This window comes from Pan troglodytes, chromosome 1, assembly GCF_028858775.2.
Source record: "Pan troglodytes isolate AG18354 chromosome 1, NHGRI_mPanTro3-v2.0_pri, whole genome shotgun sequence".
Taxonomy (NCBI): domain Eukaryota; kingdom Metazoa; phylum Chordata; class Mammalia; order Primates; family Hominidae; genus Pan; species Pan troglodytes.
In genome coordinates, this window is record NC_072398.2 from 15,249,947 (window position 1) to 15,274,343 (window position 24,397).

The following is a 24,397-nucleotide window of genomic DNA, read 5'->3' on the forward strand; positions in this document are numbered from 1 at the left end:
TTCAAGGGTCACCTGTTGAGATAAGGCCTTTTTTCAAAGTTCACAAACTTCAATGGCACTCTGAGAACCACATAAAAATATAAGGGTCGTATGAATAAACTGTTCAATAGTTCTCATCTCACCTTCTAACATCTATAGATTTCCAGGTGGGAAATTATAATACCTCTTTGCAGTAAGAGAGAAAATCAAAAGATTTTTGATGAGCACCCAATTAAAGGGAGCTCATGTTGCAATGGCAGAGACAATTCTGTTCATTAGGAATCTCCAGTGGTAGAATAAATAACTCTACATCCGGGGCTGCGGTAGCTTCCCTCATCAATTGTTCTCAAAGTGACAACTCTCAGGAGCTGTACCTCTCAAGAACCTTTCAAAGTTTTTCTCTCTCTCTCTTCCTTTTTTTTTTCTTTTAAGAAATGGGGTCTCACTCTGGCAGCCAGGCTGGAGTACAATAGCAGAATCACAGCTCATCATGGCTTCGAACTCATAAACTCAAGAGATCTTCCCACCTCAGTCTCCTGAGTAGCTGGGACTAGAGTCGTGAACCACTGCACCTAGCTCTTAAAATTTCTCTATTTCTGTCATCTTCCTCACCTCCAGGAATAGGTCTCAGCCAGATTGATTCCATCTGCTCTATCTCTAGAGAGTCACTCTCCACAAAGATCCCAGTGAGCTTTGAAATGGCTTCAACAGTGGCGCAACATCCTTTACAAGAAACTTATTCTAACCCCCGTAGTTGTCATAGGTAAACAAACCAGTGAAAACCAGAGTGGTCTCTTGGTTGCCTCTTCTGTTTCCTCTGCTCTCTGGAAAATGCTACCCCAGAACCTGGTGCTCCTGAGGCCAACAGAAATTCTCAGGCTCTTTAAGGGTTGCATTAGAAATCGAAGTGGTCATTCCTCTCATTTCCAAAGCTTTGAAATGCAAACACTCAATCCACCACATAGTAGTGTTCAACATAACTAATCCAAAGGGATTTAGTCAATATATTTTTAGTCAATGTACTAAAAGAAATGAAAAGGAAAAAGAGTGGTAAGAAGAAAAGGAACTATTTTATTATGTGTGTCCATTTCCAATGATTTAGGATCGGGGTAAAGTAGTGGGCTTTTTCCACTACAAAGTGAAGAGGTCAGATTAGGCTGCTTTTCTCAATAACTCTCACTTACAGAGTAGTACATTTCCTAAGACATTGTAAATAAATCTTAGACGCATTAGAAGTTTAGTGCTGGAAGAGATTCAGGATGTAATCTTGCTGAATCCCTTAATTGAACATGAAAGGTAATGTTGGTCAAGCTGGATAAGAGACTTGGTCTATGACACCAACGGAATTGGCAGCCCCAAAACTAGAATTCAGGTGTGCCCTAAGGGCTAATTCTGTTTCTCTACCCTTGTGGTAGATTGTATTATTGGGCCAAATCTTTACTCCTCACTGTATATTTGCACATTGCCATGGTTTCATGGTAGACAGAGTACTGCCTTGCCCTCTGACTTGGGGTTGACCATGAGACTTATTTTGGCCAAATGTATTATATATTAACAGACATGAGGAGAACACAGGCTTTAAATGTTTGTACTATTGCTTGAAGCCACTAAGACTTTATTTAAATTTAATTTAATTTTTTAAATTGACAAATCAGACTTGTACATATTCATGGAGTGCATAGCCATGTTTCAATACATAATAAGGTATAAAGATCAGATCAGGGTAAGTTGCCAGGAAGCATTACACAGTAACAGCTCGCTGATACTACTTACCACTCTGCATTATTTTCGGAAGTCGAATTATATTTCAAATATATCAGAGAAGCTCTCCTTTTGAAAGGGCCCTATAATGAACCCCTTTCATAAGATTCCTTTTGTAAGTCAAGACTTTCAACAATAATAATCTAATATTAACCAAAGTTGTCACTAACTAGCCACCTTCCAAACACCAGTACTGTATTCAGCCCTTTGGATGCATTATCTCAAAATATTTTCAACAACTATCTGAACTGGAACTGTCATTTTACGGAAAAGGAAAAGTAGGTTCAGAGAGGCTGACTAGGTTCCCCAGAGCCCAGGCAGTAAGCAGGTAGCGGGATTCAAACTCAGCAATGACTAATTAAGTCCATCATCTTAATCACTCTACTATATTCTCTCTCAGTAGATTTAGGTTATGTGTAAAACTGCAGGTTCCAATTATTATTATTATTTGTGAGTAAAGGAAAGGGAGAGACAGTGACTCACTCACTCAGTGATGTGCTGACATTTCTTCTAAAAAACTATTTGATAAATTACCTCTTACAGAACCCATAGTGTGACCTCAGTGCTCAGAAAATCATCCCATTTCTCCTTGGCTTTACCAGAAAATTTGCTCACTATAGGTCGACTTGACTTCCATGATTACTGCTGCCCATTGTTTATTGCTGGCAACATGTGAGGAAGCAGAGGGCTAGGGCTTATGCAGAAAATTTACAGTGCCAAGAACAGGGAAGTTGGAAGGGTTTATCAGAGGTCTTCAAACATTTTGGCTTCTGTACCCTCCATAAAAGACTTCTGAAAAAAAATGTATCATGTTTGAATGTTTTCATTCATTCTGAATTTTTTCTATAATAAATTTGAAAGTTATAAGATATGATTTTCAGAATTTATAAATATTAATACTTTAAAATAAAGCTACTACATTACTTTTTATATCTATTTAAGGAATCTAATTACCATAGTTATTTGATACCAATAATAATCTATTTTAAAATACATAAATGATAGTTTTCTTTAGCAGCAAGCAATTTTATACCATTCCATTTTCTCCCTTATATATTTATCTGTGAAGCATCATGGACATAGATCATACTCTGGGAGACAAAAATTAAGTATAAGAATGGAAATTCAGTTATTTAATTTTCTGTGTCCATATGTATTTTAGTGTTCAAAAATGTCTTCTGAATTGGGTTAAAATTTCAGTTTTTATTAGTACTTCAAATGAAAATTATGTAAACATCTCACAAGTTTGATAGTTATTTAACATAAAATTATTAGAATGCGTCTCTTAGTAAAATTGATGGAAATTTTTTTAAGTAGTACACGTGCCCATACATGAGTATTACTGCTAGAATGAGAGAGTTTAGCATCAATCTTATTCTTATTTTTTGTTGTTATAGGTATAAATTTTGAAAAACCATTTTGAAGTAAATTAGATGATACAAATGTAAAAATTTTCTTATGGAAATAAATATTATTCAATGAGTTAAGCTCATTCCTACTTACATATCAAAAATTACAGAGATCAATCCAGCAATCTAATTCTTTAACATTTACCCAAAGGAGTTGAAAACTTATGTTCACACAAAATCTACACATGATTGTTTGTTTATAGAAACTTTATTCATAATTACCAAAACAAATCATGATGTCTTCCAGTGGTAAATGGATGAATAAACTGTGATACAGCTAGACAATACAATGTTATTCAATGCTGAAAAGAAATGAGCTATCAAGCTAAGAAAAGATGTGCAGGAACCTTAAGTACATGTTACTAAGTGAAAGAAGCCAATTTGAAAAAGCTGCCTACAGCAACATTTGCCGTTCTGCAATATTTGCTGTTCTGCAGCCTCCGCTGGTGATACCCAGTCAAACAGGGTCTGGAGTGAACCCCCAGCAAACTCCAACAGACCTGCAGCTGAAGGTCCTGACTGTTAGAAGGAAAACTAACAAGCAGAAAGGAATAGCATCAACATCAACAAAAAAGACAACCACACCAAAACCCCATCTGTAGGTCGCCATCAACAAAGACCAAAGGTAGATAAAACCACAAAGATGGGGAGAAGCCAGAGAAGAAAAGCTGAAAATTCTAAAAATCAGAGCACCTCTTCTCCTTCAAAGGAACGCAGCTCCTTGCCAGCAACGGAACAAAGCTGGACAGAAAATGACTTTGATGAGTTGACAGAAGTAGGCTTCAGAAGATCGGTAATAACAAACTTCTCCAAGCTAAAGGAGGATGTAGGAACCCGTCACAAAGAAGCTAAAAACCTTGAAAAAACATTAGATGAATGGCTAACTAGAATAAACAGCATAGAGAAGACCTTAAATGACCTGAAGGAAATGAAAACTATGGCATGAGAACTATGTGATGCTTGCAAAAGCTTCAGTAGCCAATTCGATCAAGTGGAAGAAAGGTATCAGTGATTGAAAATCAAATGAATAAAATGAAGCAAGAAGAGAAGTTTAGAGAAAAAAGAGTAAAAAGAAACGAATAAAGCCTCCAAGAAATATGAGACTATGTGAAAAGACCAAATTTACATCTGATTGGTGTACCTGAAAGTGACAGGGAGAATGGAACCGAGTTGGAAAACACTCTTCAGGATGTTATCCAGGAGAACTTCCCCAATCTAGCAAGGCAGGCCAACATTCAAATTCAGGAAATACAGAGAATGCCACAAAGATACTCCTCGAGAAGAGCAACCCCAAGACACCTAACTGTCAGATTCACCAAGGTTGAAATGAAGGAAAAAATGTTAAGGGCAGCCAGAGAGAAAGGTCGGGTTACCCACAAAGGGAAGCCTATCAGACTAACAGCGGATCTCCCAGCAGAAACTCTACAAGCCAGAAGAGAGTGGGGGCCAATATTCAACATTCTTAAAGAAAAGAATTTTCAACCCAGAATTTCATATCCAGCCAAACTAAGCATCATAAGTGAAGGAGAAATAAAATCCTTTACAGACAAGCAAATGCTCAGAGATTTTGTCACCACCAGGCCTGCCTTACAAGAGCTCCTGAAGGAAGCACTAAACATGGAAAGAAACAACTGGCAACAGCCACTGCAAAAACATGCCAAATTGTAAAGACCATCGATGCTAGGAAGAAACTGCATCAACTAATGAGCAAAATAACCAGCTAACATTATAATGACAGGATCAAATTCACACATAACAATATTAACCTTGAATGTAAATGGGCTAAATGCTCCAATTAAAAGACACAGACTGGCAAATTGGATAAAGAGTCAAGACCCATCAGTGTGCTGTATTCAGGAGACCCATCTCATGTGCAGAGACACACATAGGCTCAAAATAAAGGGATGGAGGAAGATCTACCAAGCAAACGGAAAGCTATTCAGGAGACCCATCTCATGTGCAGAGACACACATAGGCTCAAAATAAAGGGATGGAGGAAGATCTACCAAGCAAACGGAAAGCAAAAAAAAAAAGCAGGGGTTGCAATCCTAGTCTCTGATAAAACAGACTTTAAACCAACAAAGATCAAAAGACACAAAGAAGGCCATTACAAAACGGTAAAGGGATCAATTCAATAAGAAGAGCTAACTATTATAAATATATATGCACCCAATACTGGAGCACCCAGATTCATAAAGCAAGTCCTTAGAGACCTACAAAGAGACTTAGACTCCCACACAATAATAATGGGAGACTTTAACACCCCACTGTCAACATTAGACAGATCAACGAGACAGAAAGTTAACAAGGATATCCAGGACTTGAACTCAGCTCTGCACCAAGAGGACCTAATAGACATCTACAGAACCCTCCACCCCAAATCAACAGAATATACATTCTTCTCAGCACCACACCACACCTATTCCAAAATTGACCACATAGTTGGAAGTAAAGCACTCCTCAGCAAATGTAAAAGAACAGAAATTATAACAAACTGTCTCTCAGACCACAGTGCAATCAAACTAGAACTCAGGATTAAGAAACTCATTCAGAACCGCACATCTACATGGAAACTGAACAACCTGCTCCTGAATGACTACTGGGTAAACAACGAAATGAAGGCAGAAATACAGATGTTCTTTGAAACCAATGAGAACAAAGACACAACATACCAGAATCTCTGGGACACATTTAAAGCAGTGTGTAGAGGGAAATTTATAGCACTAAATGCCCATAAGAGAAAGCAGGAAAGATCTAAAATCGACACCATAACATCACAATTAAAAGAACAAGAGAAGCAAGAGCAAACACATTCAAAAGCTAGCAGAAGGCAAGAAATAACTAAGATCAGAGCAGAACTGAAGGAGATAGAGAAACAAAAAACCCTTCAAAAAATCAATGAACCCAACAGCTGGTTTTTTGAAAAGATCAACAAAATTGATAGACTGCTAGCAAGACTAATAAAGAAGAATCAAATAGATGCAATAAAAAATGATAAAGCGGATATCACCACCGATCCCACAGAAATACAAACTACCATCAGAGAATACTATAAACATCTCTATGCAAATAAACTAGAAAATCTAGAAGAAATTGATAAATTCCTGGACACATACACCGTCCCAAGACTAAACCAGGAAGAAGTTGAATCCCTGAATAGACCAATAACAGGCTCTGAAATTGAGGCAATAATTAATAGCATAGCAACCAAAAAAACTGCAGGACCAGATGGATTCACAGCCGAATTCTACCAGAGGTACAAAGAGGAGCTGGTACCATTCCTTCTAAAACTATTCCAATCAATAGAAAAAAAGGGAATTTTCCGTAAATCATTTTATGAGGTCAGCATCATCCTGATACCAAAGCCTGGCAGAGACACAACAAAAAAAGATAATTTTAGACCAATATTCCTGATGAACAACAATGCAAAAATCCTCAATAAAATACTGGCAAACCAAATCCAGCAGCACATCAAAAAGCTTATCCACCACGATCGAGTTGGCTTCATCCCTGGGAAGCAAGGCTTGTTCAACATACACAAATCAATAAACGTAATCCATCACTTAAACAGAACCATCTACAAAAACCACATGATTATCTCAATAGATGCAGAAAAGGCCTTCAACAAAATTCAACAGCCCTTCATGCTAAAAACTCTCATAAACTAGGTGTCGATGGAATGTATCTCAAAATAAGAGCTATTTATGACAAACTCACAGCCAATATCATACTAAATGGGCAAAAACTGGAAGCATTCCCTTTGAAAACTGGCACAAGACAGGGATGCCCTCTCTCACCACTCCTATTCAACATAGTGTTGGAAGTTCTGGCCAGGGCAATCAGGCAGGAGAAGGAAATAAAGGGTATTCAATTAGGAAAAGAGGAAGTCAAATTGTCCCTGTTTGCAGATGACATGATTGTATATTTAGAAAACCCCATTGTCTCAGCCCCAAATCTCCTTAAGCTGATAGGCAACTTCAGCAAAGTCTCAGGATACAAAATCAATGTGCAAAAATCACAAGAATTCCTATACACCAATAGCAGACAAACAGAGAGCCAAATCATGAGTGAACTGCCATTCACAATTGCTTCAAAGAGAATAAAATACCTAGGAATACAACTTACAGGGATGTGAAGGGCCTCTTCAAGGAGAACTACAAAGCACTGCTCAATGAAATAAAAGAGGACACAAACAAATGGAAGAACATTCCATGCTCATGGATAGGAAGAATCAATATCATGAAAATGGCCATACTGCCCAAGGTAATTTATAGATTCAATGCCATACCCATCAAGCTACCAATGACTTTCTTCACAGAATTGGAAAAAACTACTTTAAAGTTCATATGGAGCCAAAAAAGAGCCCACGTTGTCAAGACAATTCTAAGCCAAAAGAACAAACCTGGAGGCATCACGCTACCTGACTTTAAACTATACTACAAGGCTACAGTAACCAAAACAGCATGGTATTGGTACCAAAACGTGGATATAGACCAATGGTACATAATAGAGCCCTCAGAAATAATACCACACATCTACAACCATCTGATCTTTGACAAACCTGACAAAAACAAGAAATGGGGAAACGATTCCCGATTTAATAAATGGTGCCGGGAAAACTGGCTAGCCATATGTAGAAAGCTGAAACTGGATCCCTCCCTTACACCTTATACAAAAATTAATTCAAGATGGATTAAAGACATAAATGTTAGACCTAAAACCATAAAAACTCTAGGAGAAAACCTAGGCAATACCATTCATGACATGGGTATGGGCAAGGACTTCATGACTAAAACACCAAAGGCAATGGCAACAAAAGCCAAAATTGACAAATGGGATCTAATTAAACTAAAGAGTTGCTGCACAGCAAAAGAAACTACCATCAGAGTGAACAGGCAACCTACAGAATGGGAGAAAATTTTTGCAATCTACCCATCTGACAAAGGGCTAATATCTAGAATCTACAAAGGACTTAAACAAATGTACAAGAAAAACAACAACAACAAAAAAAAAAGCCATCAAAAAGTGGGCGAAAGATATGAACAGACACTTCTCAAAAGAAGACATTTATGCAGCCAAAAGACACATGAAAAAATGCTCACCATCACTGGCCATCAGAGAAATGCAAATCAAAACCACAATGAGATACCATCTCACACCAGTTAGAACGGCGATCATTAAAAAGTCAGGAAACAACAGGTGCTGGAGAGGATGTGGAGAAATAGGAACACTTTTACACTGTTGGTGGGACTGTAAACTAGTTCAACCATTGTGGAAGACAGGTGGAGATTCCTCAAGGATCTAGAACTAGAAATACCATTTGACCCAGCCATCCCATTACTGGGTATATACCCAAAGGATTATAAATCATGCTGCTTTAAAGACACATGCACACATATGTTTACTGCAGCACTATTCACAATAGCAAAGACTTGGAACCAAGCCAAATGTCCAACAATGATAGACTGGATAAAGAAAACGAGGCACATATACACCATGGAATACTATGCAGCCATACAAAAGGATGAGTTCATGTCCTTTGTAGGGACACTGATGAAGCTGGAAACCATCATTCTGAGCAAACTATCGCAAGGACATAAAACCAAATACCACATGTTCTCACTCACAGGTGGGAATTGAACAATGGACACTTGTACACTGGGTGGGGAACATCACACACTGGGGCCTGTTGGGGGGAGGGGGGAGGGATAGCATTAGGAGAAATACCTAATGTAAATGACGGGTTAATGGGTGCAGCACACCAACATGGCACATGTATACATATGTAACATACCTGCACGTTGTGCACATGTACCCTAGAACTTAAAGTATAATAATAAAAAAAAAAAGAAAAAGCTGCCTACTATGTGACTTCAACTACCTGACATTCCAGAAAAGGCAATGCTATGGAAAAAGATTAGCGATTGCCAGAGAGGGTTTGAGGGGAGGGAGGGATGAATAGGTAGAGCATGGAGGATTTTTTAGGGCAGTGAAACTATTCGTTATGATACTGTAATGGTGAATACACGTCATTAGATATTTGTAGAAAGCCATAGAATGTGTGCCACTAAGAGTGAGCCCTGGTGTAAACTATGGACTCTGGGTGATAACGATGTGTCAGTGCAGGCTCATCAGTCGTAACAAATGGACCCGTCTAGTGGGTGATGTTAAAGATGGGGGAGACTGTGCATGTGTCGGGGTGGGGCGGATATAAGAAATCTCTGTACTTTCTGCTCAATTTTGGTATGAACTTAAAAGAGCTCTGAAAAGTAGTCTATTAAAAAATTACATAGTGTTCTATTATAAAATGTTATTTTTGAGAATTTATTCATTTCCTTTGAAAGTGTACTTTGGTTAAGGGAGTTCTATATGTCTTCTGGTTCTGCTTCTCTGAATCCTGATTTGTCTTCTAATAGTGATGTATTGCTATGTAGCAAATTATCACAAACCCAACAAGACACATGTGTTATCTCACAGTTTCTGTGAATCAGGGATCTGGGTACAGCTTAGTTGGCCCTCTGTTTAGGGTATCACAAAGCTGACATCAAGAAAGCAGCCAGGGCTGTTCCATCCAGGAGCTCAATCAGGGAAGGATTTGTTTTTCTGCCTACAGCGTTGTTGACTGTGGTTGTAGGACTGAGAGCTTCAGATTTTTGCTGGCTCTTGGTCAGAGGCTGCCCTCAACTCTTAAAGGCCGCCTGCCATCCTTTGCCACATGAGCCTCCCAACATGGTCATTGTTTCATCAAGACTGAAAAGAGGGAGAGAGAAGTTCTGAAGTGAATTTGCTAGCAAGACGGAATCTCATGTAACATAACGCAATTCCACAATTGATATCCCAGTATGTGCCATATTCTTTTGCTTAGAAGTTAGTCACAGGTCCCACGCACACTCAAGGGGAGGTGATTATTCAAGGGTATGAACACCAGAGGGGGTACCTGGTGCTCACCTTAGAGTTTGTCCGTCAGGACACTACAACCCTGACATCCCACTCCTGGATGTGTATGCAGAAATGAGTGCTTCCATTCATTTCAGACAACTGCAAACATGCTTGTGGCAGCTTTATGAGTAGTCACCATCTCTCCTCCTTCACGGTTAGCATGATCACACAGGCTTCCTCTCACAAATACTATTTGAAATTCAAACTCCACTCTTGCCTTCCACTCAATACTCCTTTCTCCGACCTTGTGCATATTTCATTCTGAAACCAATCAATTGCTCCCACTCCCAGAATAATGCATACTTGCTCTTTAATATTATAGCATTTCTGCTTTCTCTGTGACCTCCCTTTTTCTTGTTCTTAAGAAACAGATCTTCCCCTTTTTAATAAGGGTAACCCCGTAACTTACAATATTGCCTCCAATTCTCATATATTCACCTTGAGACAAAAGCAGTATTATCTCTGATTGAACTCCTGTGTAATCTCTTCATTACTCTGTAACTTCAGGTCTCTCTCTATCCGCAAACGGCATTAACAACACCTTCCTAGAGATGACTCACCCATGAGGTGAATCCTACCAAGGGTTCTAAGCAGCGGAAGGCAAATGGAAATCCTCAGTGGTCTGAGGCCGGAGTACAGAGTGAGGAAGGACATTGAGAAGCCTGTTTGATTCTTTCTCTCTTGCCACAAGCCCATCCTTCTCCAGGGAGCAGTGATACAGCAACTTCCTCCAGAGCAGCCCTCAAAAAGGCTTCCCCATCCCCACACCAACCCCCGCCCTATGACCTCACCCTAAGTCTTGGTAGCCGGGGGGAAGGACAGAACGCCTGAGCATAAATGAAAATTGGTTGGGAAAGATGCAAAATATAATAGGAAGATAAGACACCAGCATTCAGAAGACCAAGTACACGAAATGCAATCTGCACTACAGGCCAATGAGTCCTTTAAAAACTGTCTATTTTGCAGACTAAGTTTCTACACTACCTACCCACTCCTGGGTAAGGCAAGTGGTCCCCAAATCGGGACATGTGTTTATTTTTAGGCTGCAACATTAGACCATTTAAAGAAATGAACTAGAAGTCTAAATCTCTGAAAAAATAGATTCCCTTTATCAAAAGAATTCTGGAGCCTGAGACAAGCATGTTTATTGGTCACCACACACCAATCAGCATATCTGAGGGACAGTGATGTGGCCAGAGGTTGGGGGGTTGCAACCAAGGTGGACTCTGTCCTAGGCACAGTTCTATCTGGAAGATGGCACTAAGTGTGGTTGAAGCCAGCAACGACAAGTGCTGCCCTTTGTCACAAAGAATTTCCACCTTCCCTCAGGACAACCAGCCAAAATTCACGCCATTCTCCCTGCTCTGGCTAACTTACTTTGTAATAACTGAAGTAAATAGGCATAGTATTTCCCTTTCAAGCCTGAATTACATAAGGCCATTGGCTGAAGCAATGACATTTTTTATTTTGAAAATGTTCACATTTACAGAAAGGTTGAAAAAATGGTTCCATGAACATATATATATATATAGAGAGAGAGAGAGAGAGAGAGATTCATCAAATATTAAAATTTGGCCACATTTTATTCATCTGTCATTTGATGTATCTGTGTGTACTTTTGTTGAACTACTTAAAGTACATTACAGACAAAATGACAATATCTCAGCATCTGTTAAGAAAAAGGACCTTTTATAACCACACTGGTACGATTAAGCACAAGAAATAAACACACACACACACACACATACACAAATATATATATATATATAGAGAGAGAGAGAGAGACAGAGAGAGAGAGACGGAGTCTCACTCTTGTCGCCCAGGCTGGAGTGCAATGGTGTGATCTTGGCTCACTGCAACCTCCGCCTTCCAGGCTCAAGCACTTCTCCTGCCTCAGCCTCCCAAGTAGCTGGAATTACAGGTGCCCACCACTACACTCAGCTAATTTTTGTATTTTTAGTAGGACAGGGTTTTGCCGTATTGGCCAGGCTGGTCTCAAACTCCTGGCCAAAGTGCTGGGATTACAGGCTTGAGCCACAGTGCCTGGCCCCCATACAATAATTTAATAAGCAACAGACCTTCAAATTTTCCCAACTGGCTCCAAAATGTCTTTTATAGCTATGTTTCCCCCAAAATCACACAGACACCTCCACACAGAAAATGAGGCAGTCCCAGTGCACTGCTGAGGTCTCGGGACAAGAGAGCCAAGCCACCAGAAGATAACTGTTATCACACACAGCCATCTTATCAGGCACAGGTGGCCAAGAGATTCTGGCAGCCTAAGCTACCTCCCTCACTACAAAGAAGCCACATCAGCCTAAAAACCATTAAGAAATCCAGGGCATGGCCCTGGGTATTCAAGTGACCTCAGACCACCTGCTGACCATTAGGAGTCATCTGTTCCAAAGAGGCACAGCCTTCCCTTTGGGACTCAGACTTCCATGTGGTCAGCACAAAGAAAAGGTGGGGATCAAGATCAGAAGCAAGCAAGTCAGGAAGAGAGGAGCAGGAAGGATAATCCTTTAACAACCCAAACTTCGCCTGCATTTTAGCTAAGCCAAATCCCTGAGTCTTACATGTATCCACTGTGGGAAGGGATTCCAGGATCAACTCAAGCACGGAAGTGCTGAATAAAACCCAGATCTTACTGTTCTCAACATTATGTAAAGTAACACTCACATTCACCAGGGTATTTTGGTTTTTATTAGTGTATAAATGTAGAGACTCCCCTTAGAAACATCACTCCATTCACATCTATATGAATTGGATAGTGCTATTATTGTGAAGTGGAACAGCCAAGAAAACAGCTTTAAAAGATCATTTCTATGAACTTGGGAATTTTCTCCTAAAGGAATTGGAGAAACTCTACAAACATAATGTACAGTAGTGCAAGAGAGAAAAGGTAGAGCTGGGAGCATATCCCAACTCCTTTAAATTCTAGTCCATGTTAGTTCTGCTAGAGGAAGAAAAATGTCTCAGGCTAGCTTTTTTAGAGCTGGAAAGGAAGAGAATGCTGGCAGCATAAAACATTAGAGAAGAAATGTGCTGGTTTAGTAGCTTGATCTCATCAACCCAGTCAAAAATCTTCATTGTTGCGTGATTTCATGAAAGAGAAAAAAAAAATGTTTAATGACTGGGATACACCAAATGAACAAATTAGAACTCTGATTACAGCAGCAGAGCTCAAGTTTCCAAAGGAAGAGAAAAAGAAGTTTCCTGAAGTATCTCCCCCTGTAGCTAAGAAGCTGTTTATGGTGCCCTACAATAAAATACTATGCAAAATTATGTACACAATATATAGTTTAAGGCTGGTCATTGTTGGTTGAAAATACTCCCAAGATATTTAGAGAAGGAGCAAAAAGAGACATTTACTGGACCTGTGAGAGGGCTCCAAGACAAAGAAAGTATGGCATGGAGCCAATCCAATCCAACTGATGGATCGAGATGTATATGTCTTGTAATCCCACTATGTTATTTTCTAGGAAATCACAACCATACCATATATTTAGTATATACTTCCCTGAGGAGCTAATACATTTGCTGTGTTTTAGAGATCGTGGATTATTTGATGACTGAATGAAGAAGGAATGAATGAATCACTGAATAAACAGATTAACAAATAAATGAATTTACATTCAACAGTTGGTTCCTTTGTTTCATCTGCTTCCAACCCATTCACAAATGAATTCCACCATGAATAGTGTCTGAAATTTCATGTAGTGATTTTCTGAAGCTTCAGCCTCGTCCATGGGCTTCTCAAGAGGGACCACATGGTGGTGGTGTGTCCTGCTGAAAAATATTCCTTCTTCCACCTTCCAGCCACCACATAGGAACTCTCCAATGTATTCAGAGACAATCACCAGATACAATGTCAGTTGCGGATAGAACAAACACATTTTCTTATACACCAGTACTATGTTTTCTGAGGATTTTTACAATTAATCGTAATTACATATACTTTATTTACATGTCACTTTGAAATCGTACCCACTGCTAAATCAGATAAACCTATAAAAGAAGTTTATACTTTGGAAGGCTAAAGTGAGAGGACTGCTTGAGGCCAGGAGTCTGAGATAAGCATGGGCAACATAGTGAGGCCCTGGTCTCTACAAAGGTTTTTTAAAAAGTTAGCCAGATGTGGTGGTGCAAGCCTATAGTCCCAGCTACTCAAGAGGCTGAGGCAGGAGGATTGCTTGAGCCTAGGAGTTAGAGGCTGCAGTGAGCGATGATTGTGCCACTGCACTCCAGGCTGGGCAACAGAGCTAGGCCTTGCCTCTAAAAATAAAAATAAATAAATAAGTAAATGAAAGATTTTTACATTTAATAGTTAATAAAACAAAATGTTGACTTAAAGTAAAAGTGTTTGAATAAACCTTTGAAATTAGTTGTTCTGGAACATGGCATTTAAAAGTCTTCAAACTATTTATCTGGCCAATTATTTAAAGAAAGGAAAGTATATAGGAAGGGACTTCAGTTCTTCCTTAGTACTCACACCAGTGTAATGCACTTTTGCCATGGAAAATGTTTATTAAACTCCCACACGTGCACAGCATGAACAGAATGCTGCACAAAACCCAACTGTCCCATACCTACTGATCTGGTTTGGCTGTGTCCCCACCCAAATCTCATCTTGAATTCCCACATGTTGTGGGAGGGACCTGGCGGGAGATAATTGAATCATGGAGGCAGGTTTTTCCCATGTTGTTCTCATGATAGTGAATAAGTCTCATGAGATCTGATGGTTTTAAAAAGAGGAGTTCCTCTGAACAAGCTCTCTCTCTCTTTGCCTGCAGCCATCCATGTAAGATGTGACTTGCTCCTCCTTGCCTTCCACCATGATTGTGAGGCTTCCCCAGCCAGGTGGAACTGTAAGTCCAATTAAACCTCTTTCTTTTGTAAATTGCCCAATCTCAGATATGTCTTTATTAGCAGCGTGAAACAGACTAATACACCTGCCATCATCATTCTATTCCTTTTTTTCTTTTAGAAACAAGGGACTTTTTTTAAAAAAAACAAGAATTTGCTCTATCACCCAGGCTGGAATGCAGTGGTGCAATCATACATACGTCACTGCAGCCTTGAGATCCTGGACTCAAGTGATCCTCCCACCTCAGCCTCCAGAGTAGCTGGGACTACATGTGCGCACCACCATTACTGGCTAAGAACAGGACATCTTAATATACATTCATCAAAAATGAGCTGACTCAATTTCTGAAAAGAAAGTAAGGTAGCGAAATTGACATACACTAAGAAACATTTTTCTTCTGACCCTTTTGAATAAAACTTTGAGGATAGACCTGAATTTTTATAACAGTACATTGTTACAAGTAGATGGTGAAGAAGGATAAAAATAGTTTCCTGATAGATCCTGATCTGGTCAAGCATTGGAAATGGTAGATAGCAGATTGACAAGGAGAAAATTTGAATGTCTCAGAAAACATTTCTCAAAACCAGAAAACTTTTCTGAGCAGTTTCACTGAATATCTCTGTTTGAGGAGTTCAAAACAGCCTGTAGCCTTTAACACTGCAAATCACCTGAGGAGAGCAATTCGTTTCCTCCAATCTCAAATGCTGTCATAAATTAAGCTGCATGAAAGAAAAATCTGTGCCCATGTCCTAGGCAATTGTTTCAGTGCTTGCCACCATCATCCACCAGAAGAATTTGCCAGGTTCCTAACTGCACAAGTACCTTTCTAGGCTGTGCAGTAAGATAATGAAACAAAACTGGTTCCCTGCTCTATTAATCAATGCACATTCACCAATGCTTTGAACCAAAAGACATCATGTACAAAAAAAAAAAAGAAATATGGTTCATCCTCCTGCTGTGGGACAAGTAAGTACTTCATCCAGCTCAAGTGACTGGGTGTCCACATCTTTGTGAATCTCTCCAGTGACTGAGGCTTCCTGACCTTCTTTATGATCTTAGTAGTCAGAAAGTGATTTTGTATTTCCAGTTGAAACTTCATTGGTATGTAGATCCTTATTTTGTCATGCACGAGCTTGAATGGAAATGGCTCTGAAATCCTATCCAGAAAGGAGCCTGTAGTTGCACACAACAGAACCTGGTTGCTGCTCACTTAGCAGGAAGAAGGCTGTTGCTTTGCAACAACGGTGTCTCAGGGGCTTGGAGGAGGAGCTGCAGCAAGACATTGATGTAGGAGGGAAACAGGCCCCAGCATGGAGTCCTGGAAACCACCACTGCTCTCTCTGGGTTACTTGACACACCTGCCGCTGCCTTCTTTTATGTAGACTAGCTTTCTCTGCCTCTCTATCCATATGGGAGACAGACTAGCCTCCTCCACTCAATAGACCGCTCTGTCAGACTAGACCCCAACTTTCTGGTGTTAATCTCGAATTGGAGGAGAGAGGAGCTGAGTGAGTTAGCATGGATCAGGAGTCTACCCCTGGTCTAATCTACACTGCCCAGGAGGAAGATGATGTCAGTCTGGCTGCTAAGGGCCCAAACAGAGGATGTAGTACAGGGCAGTTAAGGGGTCTTGAGCTGGGAAGCCATTCCAAAGGTGCCTGCTCTGATGGTTCTCATGAAGACATGTCACGTTCTTCCCTAATTTCCTCCTCCCCTAATCCTTTAACCTTGCCTGTAGAACACATATTTGATTCCATCAATACATTTTCTTTATTTCCCTGGGCCCTGTTCATTTTTTCCACATCATTTTTAAAGTTACCAAAACTGGACAGAACACCCCAATATAAGACTGGATAATGTAAGTTCTAGGAGTGCGATTACTTGTCAGTGTTTTTAGCGGGGTTAAAGTGAAGACTGAAGAGAACCAGCAACAGAAGTCCCATTTCTTGACAGAGGAATGCAATTAGAAGTGTTTCTATGCAGGATAATTCTGGACGACCCTACAGAAATGTAGATGCTTACTTAGGAGCCATTTGTGTATGTGCCTGAGGAAACGGCCACTTAGGCCTTTAATAAGTACATTTAACAAATGTTTATTGATCGAGATACTCTGTGCACCGTGGAAGAATCACCAGAGTTCTATGTGCCAAGACCACAGTGAGGGGTGGAGACACAATAACAAGCCCTGCTCCTAGAGAGCTTTCTATCTGCAAGAGCTTCAGCCACATTCTTAAACTAGTCGTGACTATGTAAAAGAAGTGACAACACTATAGGAGATGCAAGAGCACCTCCTGTAATCAGTAAAGGCTCTTGGGAGGAGGTGACACTTAGGCTGGGACCTGGATGAGGAAGGTGACAGGCATCAGATGACTGGTACTGTAATGTACTGTAGTCTGTTTCTGCTCACAAGTCCAACTTCATACACGACACTCCTGCCCCATGATGTTCTAATCAAGCGGAATTACCGTCTAGCAATAGCTGACTACATTCCCGTGCATATGTTGTCCCTTTGCTTGGAATGCAAACCTCCCCTCTATTTCTGTTGTGAATGACTCCTCCAGCTGAAGAATGAACTCACTGATATGAGAAAGGGCTCCCCAGGCACTGCAAACTGATCTTTATCACACCATATAAGCACTTCAGATTTTACCTACTCCAGTAAGTAAGCTTTTAGGGCAAGGACTGTGTCTGCCATCACTAATCTCTGCATTCTGGCACAAAGTAAATGCTCAAAAGATTTGCTAAATGGATATAAAGGTGCATTAATAGATGCCAGCTGTACAGACATTGGAAGAGTCCTCCCTTTTCCATGGTTTTGCTTCCCATGGTTTCAGTTATCCTTGGTCAACTACGGTCTGAAAATACTAAAAGGAAAATTCCAGAAACAAACATATCACAAGTTTTGAATTGTGTGCCATTTTGAGTTGCATGATGAAATCTTGAACCTTCCCACTTCATCCCACCCAGGATGTGAATCATCCCTTTGTCCAGCGTATCCATGCTGTCTACGCTACCTGCTCACTACTATATAAGAAAAAATAGTGTATATTGGGTTCAGTACTATCCACAGTATCCACTGGGGGGCCTGGAATGCATTCTCCCTCTGATAAAGTGGGACTACGGTATTTCATTTCATCTTCACGACAATCCTAGAAAGTAGTTCTATTATCTCCTTTCCGTTTTTCTTTTGTTTTTTTGTTTTTTTTTGAGATGGAGTCTCACTCTGTCGCCCAGGATGGAGTGCAGTGGCACGATCTCGGCTCACTGCAACCTCCGCCTCCCGGATTCAAACAATTCTCTGCCTCAGCCTCCTGAGAAGCTGGGATTACAGGTGCCCACCACCATGCCGGTCTAATTTTTGTATTTTTAGTAGAGACGGGGTTTCATCATCTTGGCCAGGCTGGTATTGAACTCCTGACCTCGTGATCCACCCGCCTTGGCCTCCCAAAGCGTTGAGATTACAGGCATGAGCCACCGCGCACGGCGAAACTAGAGGCTTATAGCAGTGAACTTGTCATATAGCTATGAAGCTGGGATGTGAATTCTATTTCCTCTGCTCCTCCAGACATTAAAAAAACTAAGTGGACACCCCTCAGGGCTGCAGGGCCAGAGCATCCCTAACAGCTTACAGTAAAATTCTTAACAAACATCAATGGTGCATTTGCATGTGGATTTATGTTTGAATGCAACTAACCTGAATGTTTCCAGCTGCTTAAGGAAAGGACCAAGGCTCAAAGCTGGAGAGTTTCAGACTAGACTAGACTCTTTTTAATGAGATCCAGGAGGGACTTCTGAAGAGCAGGGAGAACTCTCCTTGCCCATGTCTCCCTAAAGCCTGGAAGACTTCACTTCCCTGGAGGTGAGGCCGTTTCCCCATCACCACCATATGCGTACTTCAGATTTCACCTGCTCTAGTTGGAAAGCTTTTAGGGTGAGGACTGTGTCTCCCATCACTTATCTCTGTATTCTGGCACATAGTAAATGCTTTAAAAGTTTGCTAAATGAACAAATGAAAATAAAGGCACATTAATAGGCACGAAGGATTTCTAACCCCATGGCAGATGCGAAGGGTTCATAACCCCATGGCAATGATCTAAGTGAGCTGGGGTCACCTCGTTTCCTTAAAAGATAATAGTTCTGCATTTTCATTACATCAAAACTCAGAAACTATTTACTAAATTGTTAGCATATTTACGAATAAAATTAATTCTCTGACCCAACAAAAAATGCTGTGCTCTAATGCTCAACTCACCACCCCCTCAAGCCCTCTAACTCTTTTCTTTTAAAATCTTCTCCATCTCATATTTCATATGCCAAGCTCCATTCTAGAATAAACTTTTACAACCAAATTATACATCTCTTACAAGTGGGTCATTTTTCAATTGCTGACCTGACCTTTACTATTTTAGGAGGATCAGACAGAAGTTGCTCACCATGAATTCAATGATACTATAAAGCACTGTTCCATTTAGCACCGGTATCTACGCCAGCAACATATACTCACAGTTCAGGGTGAACTAACAGGGACACTAGGAAGACAGCCTTTCCATGAGCCCTTCCCCCTCACCTCATACAAACCCTTTACAACTTTTAAACCTGGAGAATCCTGAAACATGCAATTTCCTTGTCACCAGGTGTGTTATTCAATGCCCTACATTTTTTCAGCTTGAACTAGAAAACCTCCACCCAGATAAGCTGGGATTTGTTCATTAACCTGCATGTTCCTGTCCCAGGTTCACGTTGCCAATGGCGGGCTGGAGTGGGCTAGAGACAGTTGGTCTTTTAAGACTGACCCTCTCTCCATTCTACAAATGACTTAAAACTCAATCCATTCACATTCTGGAAAAAAGCATTTAAATCTCAACATACCAGAACCTGTAGTGAATAATAGTTGATGTTCAACAAAGTGTATAAATCTACTCAAATGATAATTGCACTTCATGTTAAGCAATAAGCATGACCCCCTTCAAAAAAGCTATTTCTAAAATGTTTTGGGGACTTTTTACCCAGAAAAGGATTTAAGAGTTCAATATTTGAAAACATCCTTTAGGGAAACCTTTCGGAAAGGGAAACATCCTGCCCACCGTTAGAATGTCTGTGTTCTAATGCAGGTTTGTATTGACCTGTATTTCTAGACGAAGGCACACCTGGACAGTGAGCTACCTCTTCCAGCACTTCTCTCTCTATTCTGACATACACTGACTGCTGAAAAAAGGTTTTTTAAATGAATAAATGAAAATAAAGGAGTATTCGTAGATGTTCCTTCATCCTGCAGCAGAGCCTCTATCTGGAAACTCCAAGATACGTTCCTTCAATCATTCCCGTGTGGAAATGCCACCAGCTGTCCCACCCTATCAGATGCCTGGGGCTGGCTGTCTACTATACAGATTTTTCCTGGTCTTTGATTCTCCTCGTCCCTTCTCTAGCCATCTCCTCCCTAATTGGTGTCCATCCCAGAGAAATGAGAAAGGAAAAGGAAGCAGAAGATATTCTAATCAGTCATTTCCCTTCTACTGGGGCAAAAGGTAGGAAAGAAAAGGAAGTTATTAAAAGAAACTGTTCAGAGTCTCCTGAATTCTAAAGCACTTCCTACAGGGTGTCAATTTATGATGATTGGTTGTGGAATCATGCCAGCTGCAGAAGGAACAGGCTCTTTCAAATCTTCAGAAGACACTTGCACTGCCAGTGGTGATGATTACTCGATCTGGCCATCCTGAAAACCTAAAAAGTGGTCCAGGAAGAAAGGTGAGGAAGGAGAGGGTCAGGAATTTGTAAGGTAGGCCTGCTTGTTTAGCATTACTGGGCAACAGAAGAGAGTTCTATTGCAGCATAAATTTGGGGGTTACCCTAAATGAGTGGGTCTCAACTAAAGGCTGCCCCCCATGGGATACTGAGTTGCTACAACTTAGGGGGCAGGGTGGTAAGCTACTGACATCTAATAGGCAGAGGTCAGAGATACTGCTAAACATCCTACAATGTACATGACAGCTCCCTACAACGAATACTTATACAGCACAAAGGGTTAATAGTGCTGAGATCAAGAAACCCTGGGCTAAACCAAAGCTTATCAGCAAGAATTCTGGTCCAGTCTGTGGTTCAGGAAGCACTTGTGATGGAAGAACTAGGAAAGAGTAGAGCAATTCCACATAACAGGAAGTCAGCATAAAGAGGTAAATGATACAAATCACTACAGAGGCATATTCAAAGCTCCCTGTCCCAGAGGTCAGTATTTCAGGCAGCAGCCATCCATTCATTCCACAAATATTTATTGAGCCCCTCCTGTGGCCCAGGTGCTTTCTGGGCCCTGGATCCACTCAACAGATGATAATTTGAAGAATTCCCAGGAATACTGCCAAGTGGTTTGGTTCAAAAACATGGACTGTGGAGCTTGGAGGACTTTTGCCACTGAGAAGAGGAACTGGGCCCTTCTTACTTCCTTGTTTACAGTTTAATTCTCAGTTGAATGTTTCACAAAAGCCATCCCTTTCAGACCCAGGAGCCTTTGGGATTTTTAAAAAAGAATCCTAGGCTGGGTGCAGTGGCTCATGCCTGTAATCCCAGTACTTTGGGAGGCCGAGGAGGGCAGATCACAAGATCAGGAGTTCGAGACCAGTCTGACCAACATGGTGAAACCCTGTCTCTACTAAAAATACAAAAATTAGCCGGGCATGGTGGTGGGTGCCTGTAGTCCCAGCTACTCAGGAGGAAGCTGAGGTAGGAGAATCGCTTGAACCTGTGAGGCAGAGGTTGCAGTGAGCTGAGATTGTGCCACTGCACTCTAGCCTGGGCGACAGAGCAAAACTCCTTCTAAAAAAAAAATACTATTATTTGGGGAAGCTGGGTAAATTTTAAGCCAGGCACGGTGGCTCACGACTGTAATTCCAGCACTTTGGGAGGCCGAGGTGGGCAGATCATGAGATCAGGAGTTCGAGACCAGCCTGGCCAACATGGTGAAACCCCATCTTTACTAAAAATACAAAAAATTAGCCAGGCATGGTGGTGCTAGTCCCAGCTACTCAGAAGGCTGAAGCAGGAGAATTGCTTGAACCCAGGAGGCGGAAGTTGCAGTGAGCCGAGATTGCACCATTGCACTCCAGCCTGGGTGACAGAATAAGACTCTGTCAAAAAAAAAAAAAAAAAAAGAATCCTTTACAAAATTCTCTTGTCTAGAGCAAAACTTGCGAATCCAAATGACTGAGTTGAGAATACTGAGCAAAGGTAATTTCTGTACTGTTCACAATTACCTCATTTATCTTAACAACCCAAACAAAATCTAAAAATGAAGAGGATACAAGTGAATATTGGGTCATTCAAATGGTTTCTTCTGCTACAAGGGCAAATGACTTACATCCAGAAACTTTCACTGGCAACTCCTTCAGTTAGGACACAGATAAATCACTTTGAAAGATGACTGAAAGGTGACATAATAGCTTGGAGCTTCCATAACTCACTCTGGAGATCATGAGAATGTTTTTTTTTTTGTCTTTGTTTTGTTTTTTTTTGTAACCATCATCTCTCCCCATTTATAGAGTACAATTACCAACCAACAAATAAAGCAACTAGGTGATACCTACAGGTAATAGATAAGCCTCTTTATTATTATCAATTGAGTAGAAATGGCAAACAGCAAAAGTTCTGCCTTAAAACCTCTTCTGGGCCGGGCGTGGTGGCTCACGCCTATAATCCCAGCACTTTGGGAGGCCAAGGTGGGTGGATAACCTGAGGTCAGGAGTTCAAGACCAGCCTGGCCAACATAGTGAAACCTCATCTCTACTAAAAATACAAAAATTAGCAGGATGTGGTGGCGCACGCCTGTAATCCCAGCTACGCAGGAGGCTGAGGCAGGAGAATCACTTGAACTCAGGAGGTGGAGGTTGCAGTGAGCCAAGATCATGCCACTGCACTCTACACTCCAGCCTGGGTGACAGAGTGAGACTCCCTCTCAAAAAACAAACAAAAAAAACAAAAAGACAACCTCTTTTGCTGCATTAATACATTAATAAAACATTACCTTCTCTAAATTTAAACATAACACCTAATTAATTCACCAAAATGTCAGTTGTCACCTAAAGCGTTATAGTAACAAGGAAATACCTTGGAATAAAGAAGAATCCTCACAGAAATAGAGAGAGTGGAATGAGCTGATTTTATTCATATTTCAATGATCACTGTAGACTTCCCTGCTACTATTTACTCTTCCAGTGAAGCCTCAGAGAGAGGCATTTAAGAATTACCTCCAGTGATGCAAGGGACTCCATTTCCACATGGCCCTTCTCTTGTCTTAATTACAAAATATGTTGTACCAAACAGTCATCACTGCTGTAAGCTCTCTGGCAAGCCCCCAAATCACAAACCTTGGTGATAACTTCCACAAAGCACATACAGCCAGTCACAAATAGATTTATAAAGATAAAACCTTTTTATGACTTCAAGCACCAAAGAGATGACTTTATGAAGGCTGTCATTTATACCACTGTCTTTTGTTATTAAGGAAGCAGAAAATGGAAATAAGAATAGAAAATTGCTATTTTCTAATAGAAATTTAGAAAGCAGAAATAAAAATTGAGCGTTCTATCCATGCCCATAAGAAATATGGTTTCCAATGGGGTTTAATTTTTGTTATCCCATGCCCAGGGTTTTTCAACCAAAAAGAGAATTTGGCCCCTTGTCTTCCTTTTGTAATCAGCTACAATTTTAGCAGCAGAGGCAAGAGATTGGAAGAGATACAGACAATTTTTTTAAAGGCTTATACCCAATGAAACACAGTCTTTTAAAAGCAAGTTGCATGAAAACAAAACATTCAAATCCTGTTTCTTCCTGCAAATAATTTTAAACTAACCAGCTAACTGCTAGCATACCACTGACCTTTGCCTTGGACTCGAAGGTTTTAGGAATAATCTAAAGATAGACATTTTTTTAAGTGATGAATATGATTAAATTACAAACGCCCGTTTTCCCCTTAAAGACCAATAAATAATGTTTCAATTTTAAGCAATAAAAGGTCGAAAAAAACTCAAAATCAACAAGCTATTAATCTAGTCTTTATTACAAATGAAAGACATCAAGGCCCATTTCTCATACGGACTGAGGTGGCAAATGGCAATCTCTTATGTCAAACTACAGTGATGACACCACCTAATTATGGTTATATTTATAGATATCTGGATTTCATCATAATCAACCTCTCTCTTGCAAAGTGAGAAAAAGAATGTCCACCAAATTAGTCCTGGTGACATAAGATAATGTCTGTCTAATTGATCACAGCATCCTCAAAGCCATTAGCTAGGACCCACGGAAAGAAAAACATTTCAGCTTCTCCACCTGACACCAAACATTCAACTTGCAGGGACCAACACCACTATCTAGAATGATCCCTATAGAACCTCCTTACTGAAGACCGATAAAATCCAGGGGAGAAGGGCGTGAATGGCATCTAAAATGA

The 24,397-nt window shown here is 40.4% G+C and overlaps 1 protein-coding gene across 1 annotated transcript in view; it reads right to left on the reverse strand.

Moving 5' to 3' along the window:
• The window catches only part of SLC35F3 (solute carrier family 35 member F3), a 424,298-nt gene that overhangs the window by 393,689 nt on the left and 6,212 nt on the right, over positions 1-24,397 (reverse strand). The window lies entirely within an intron of this gene.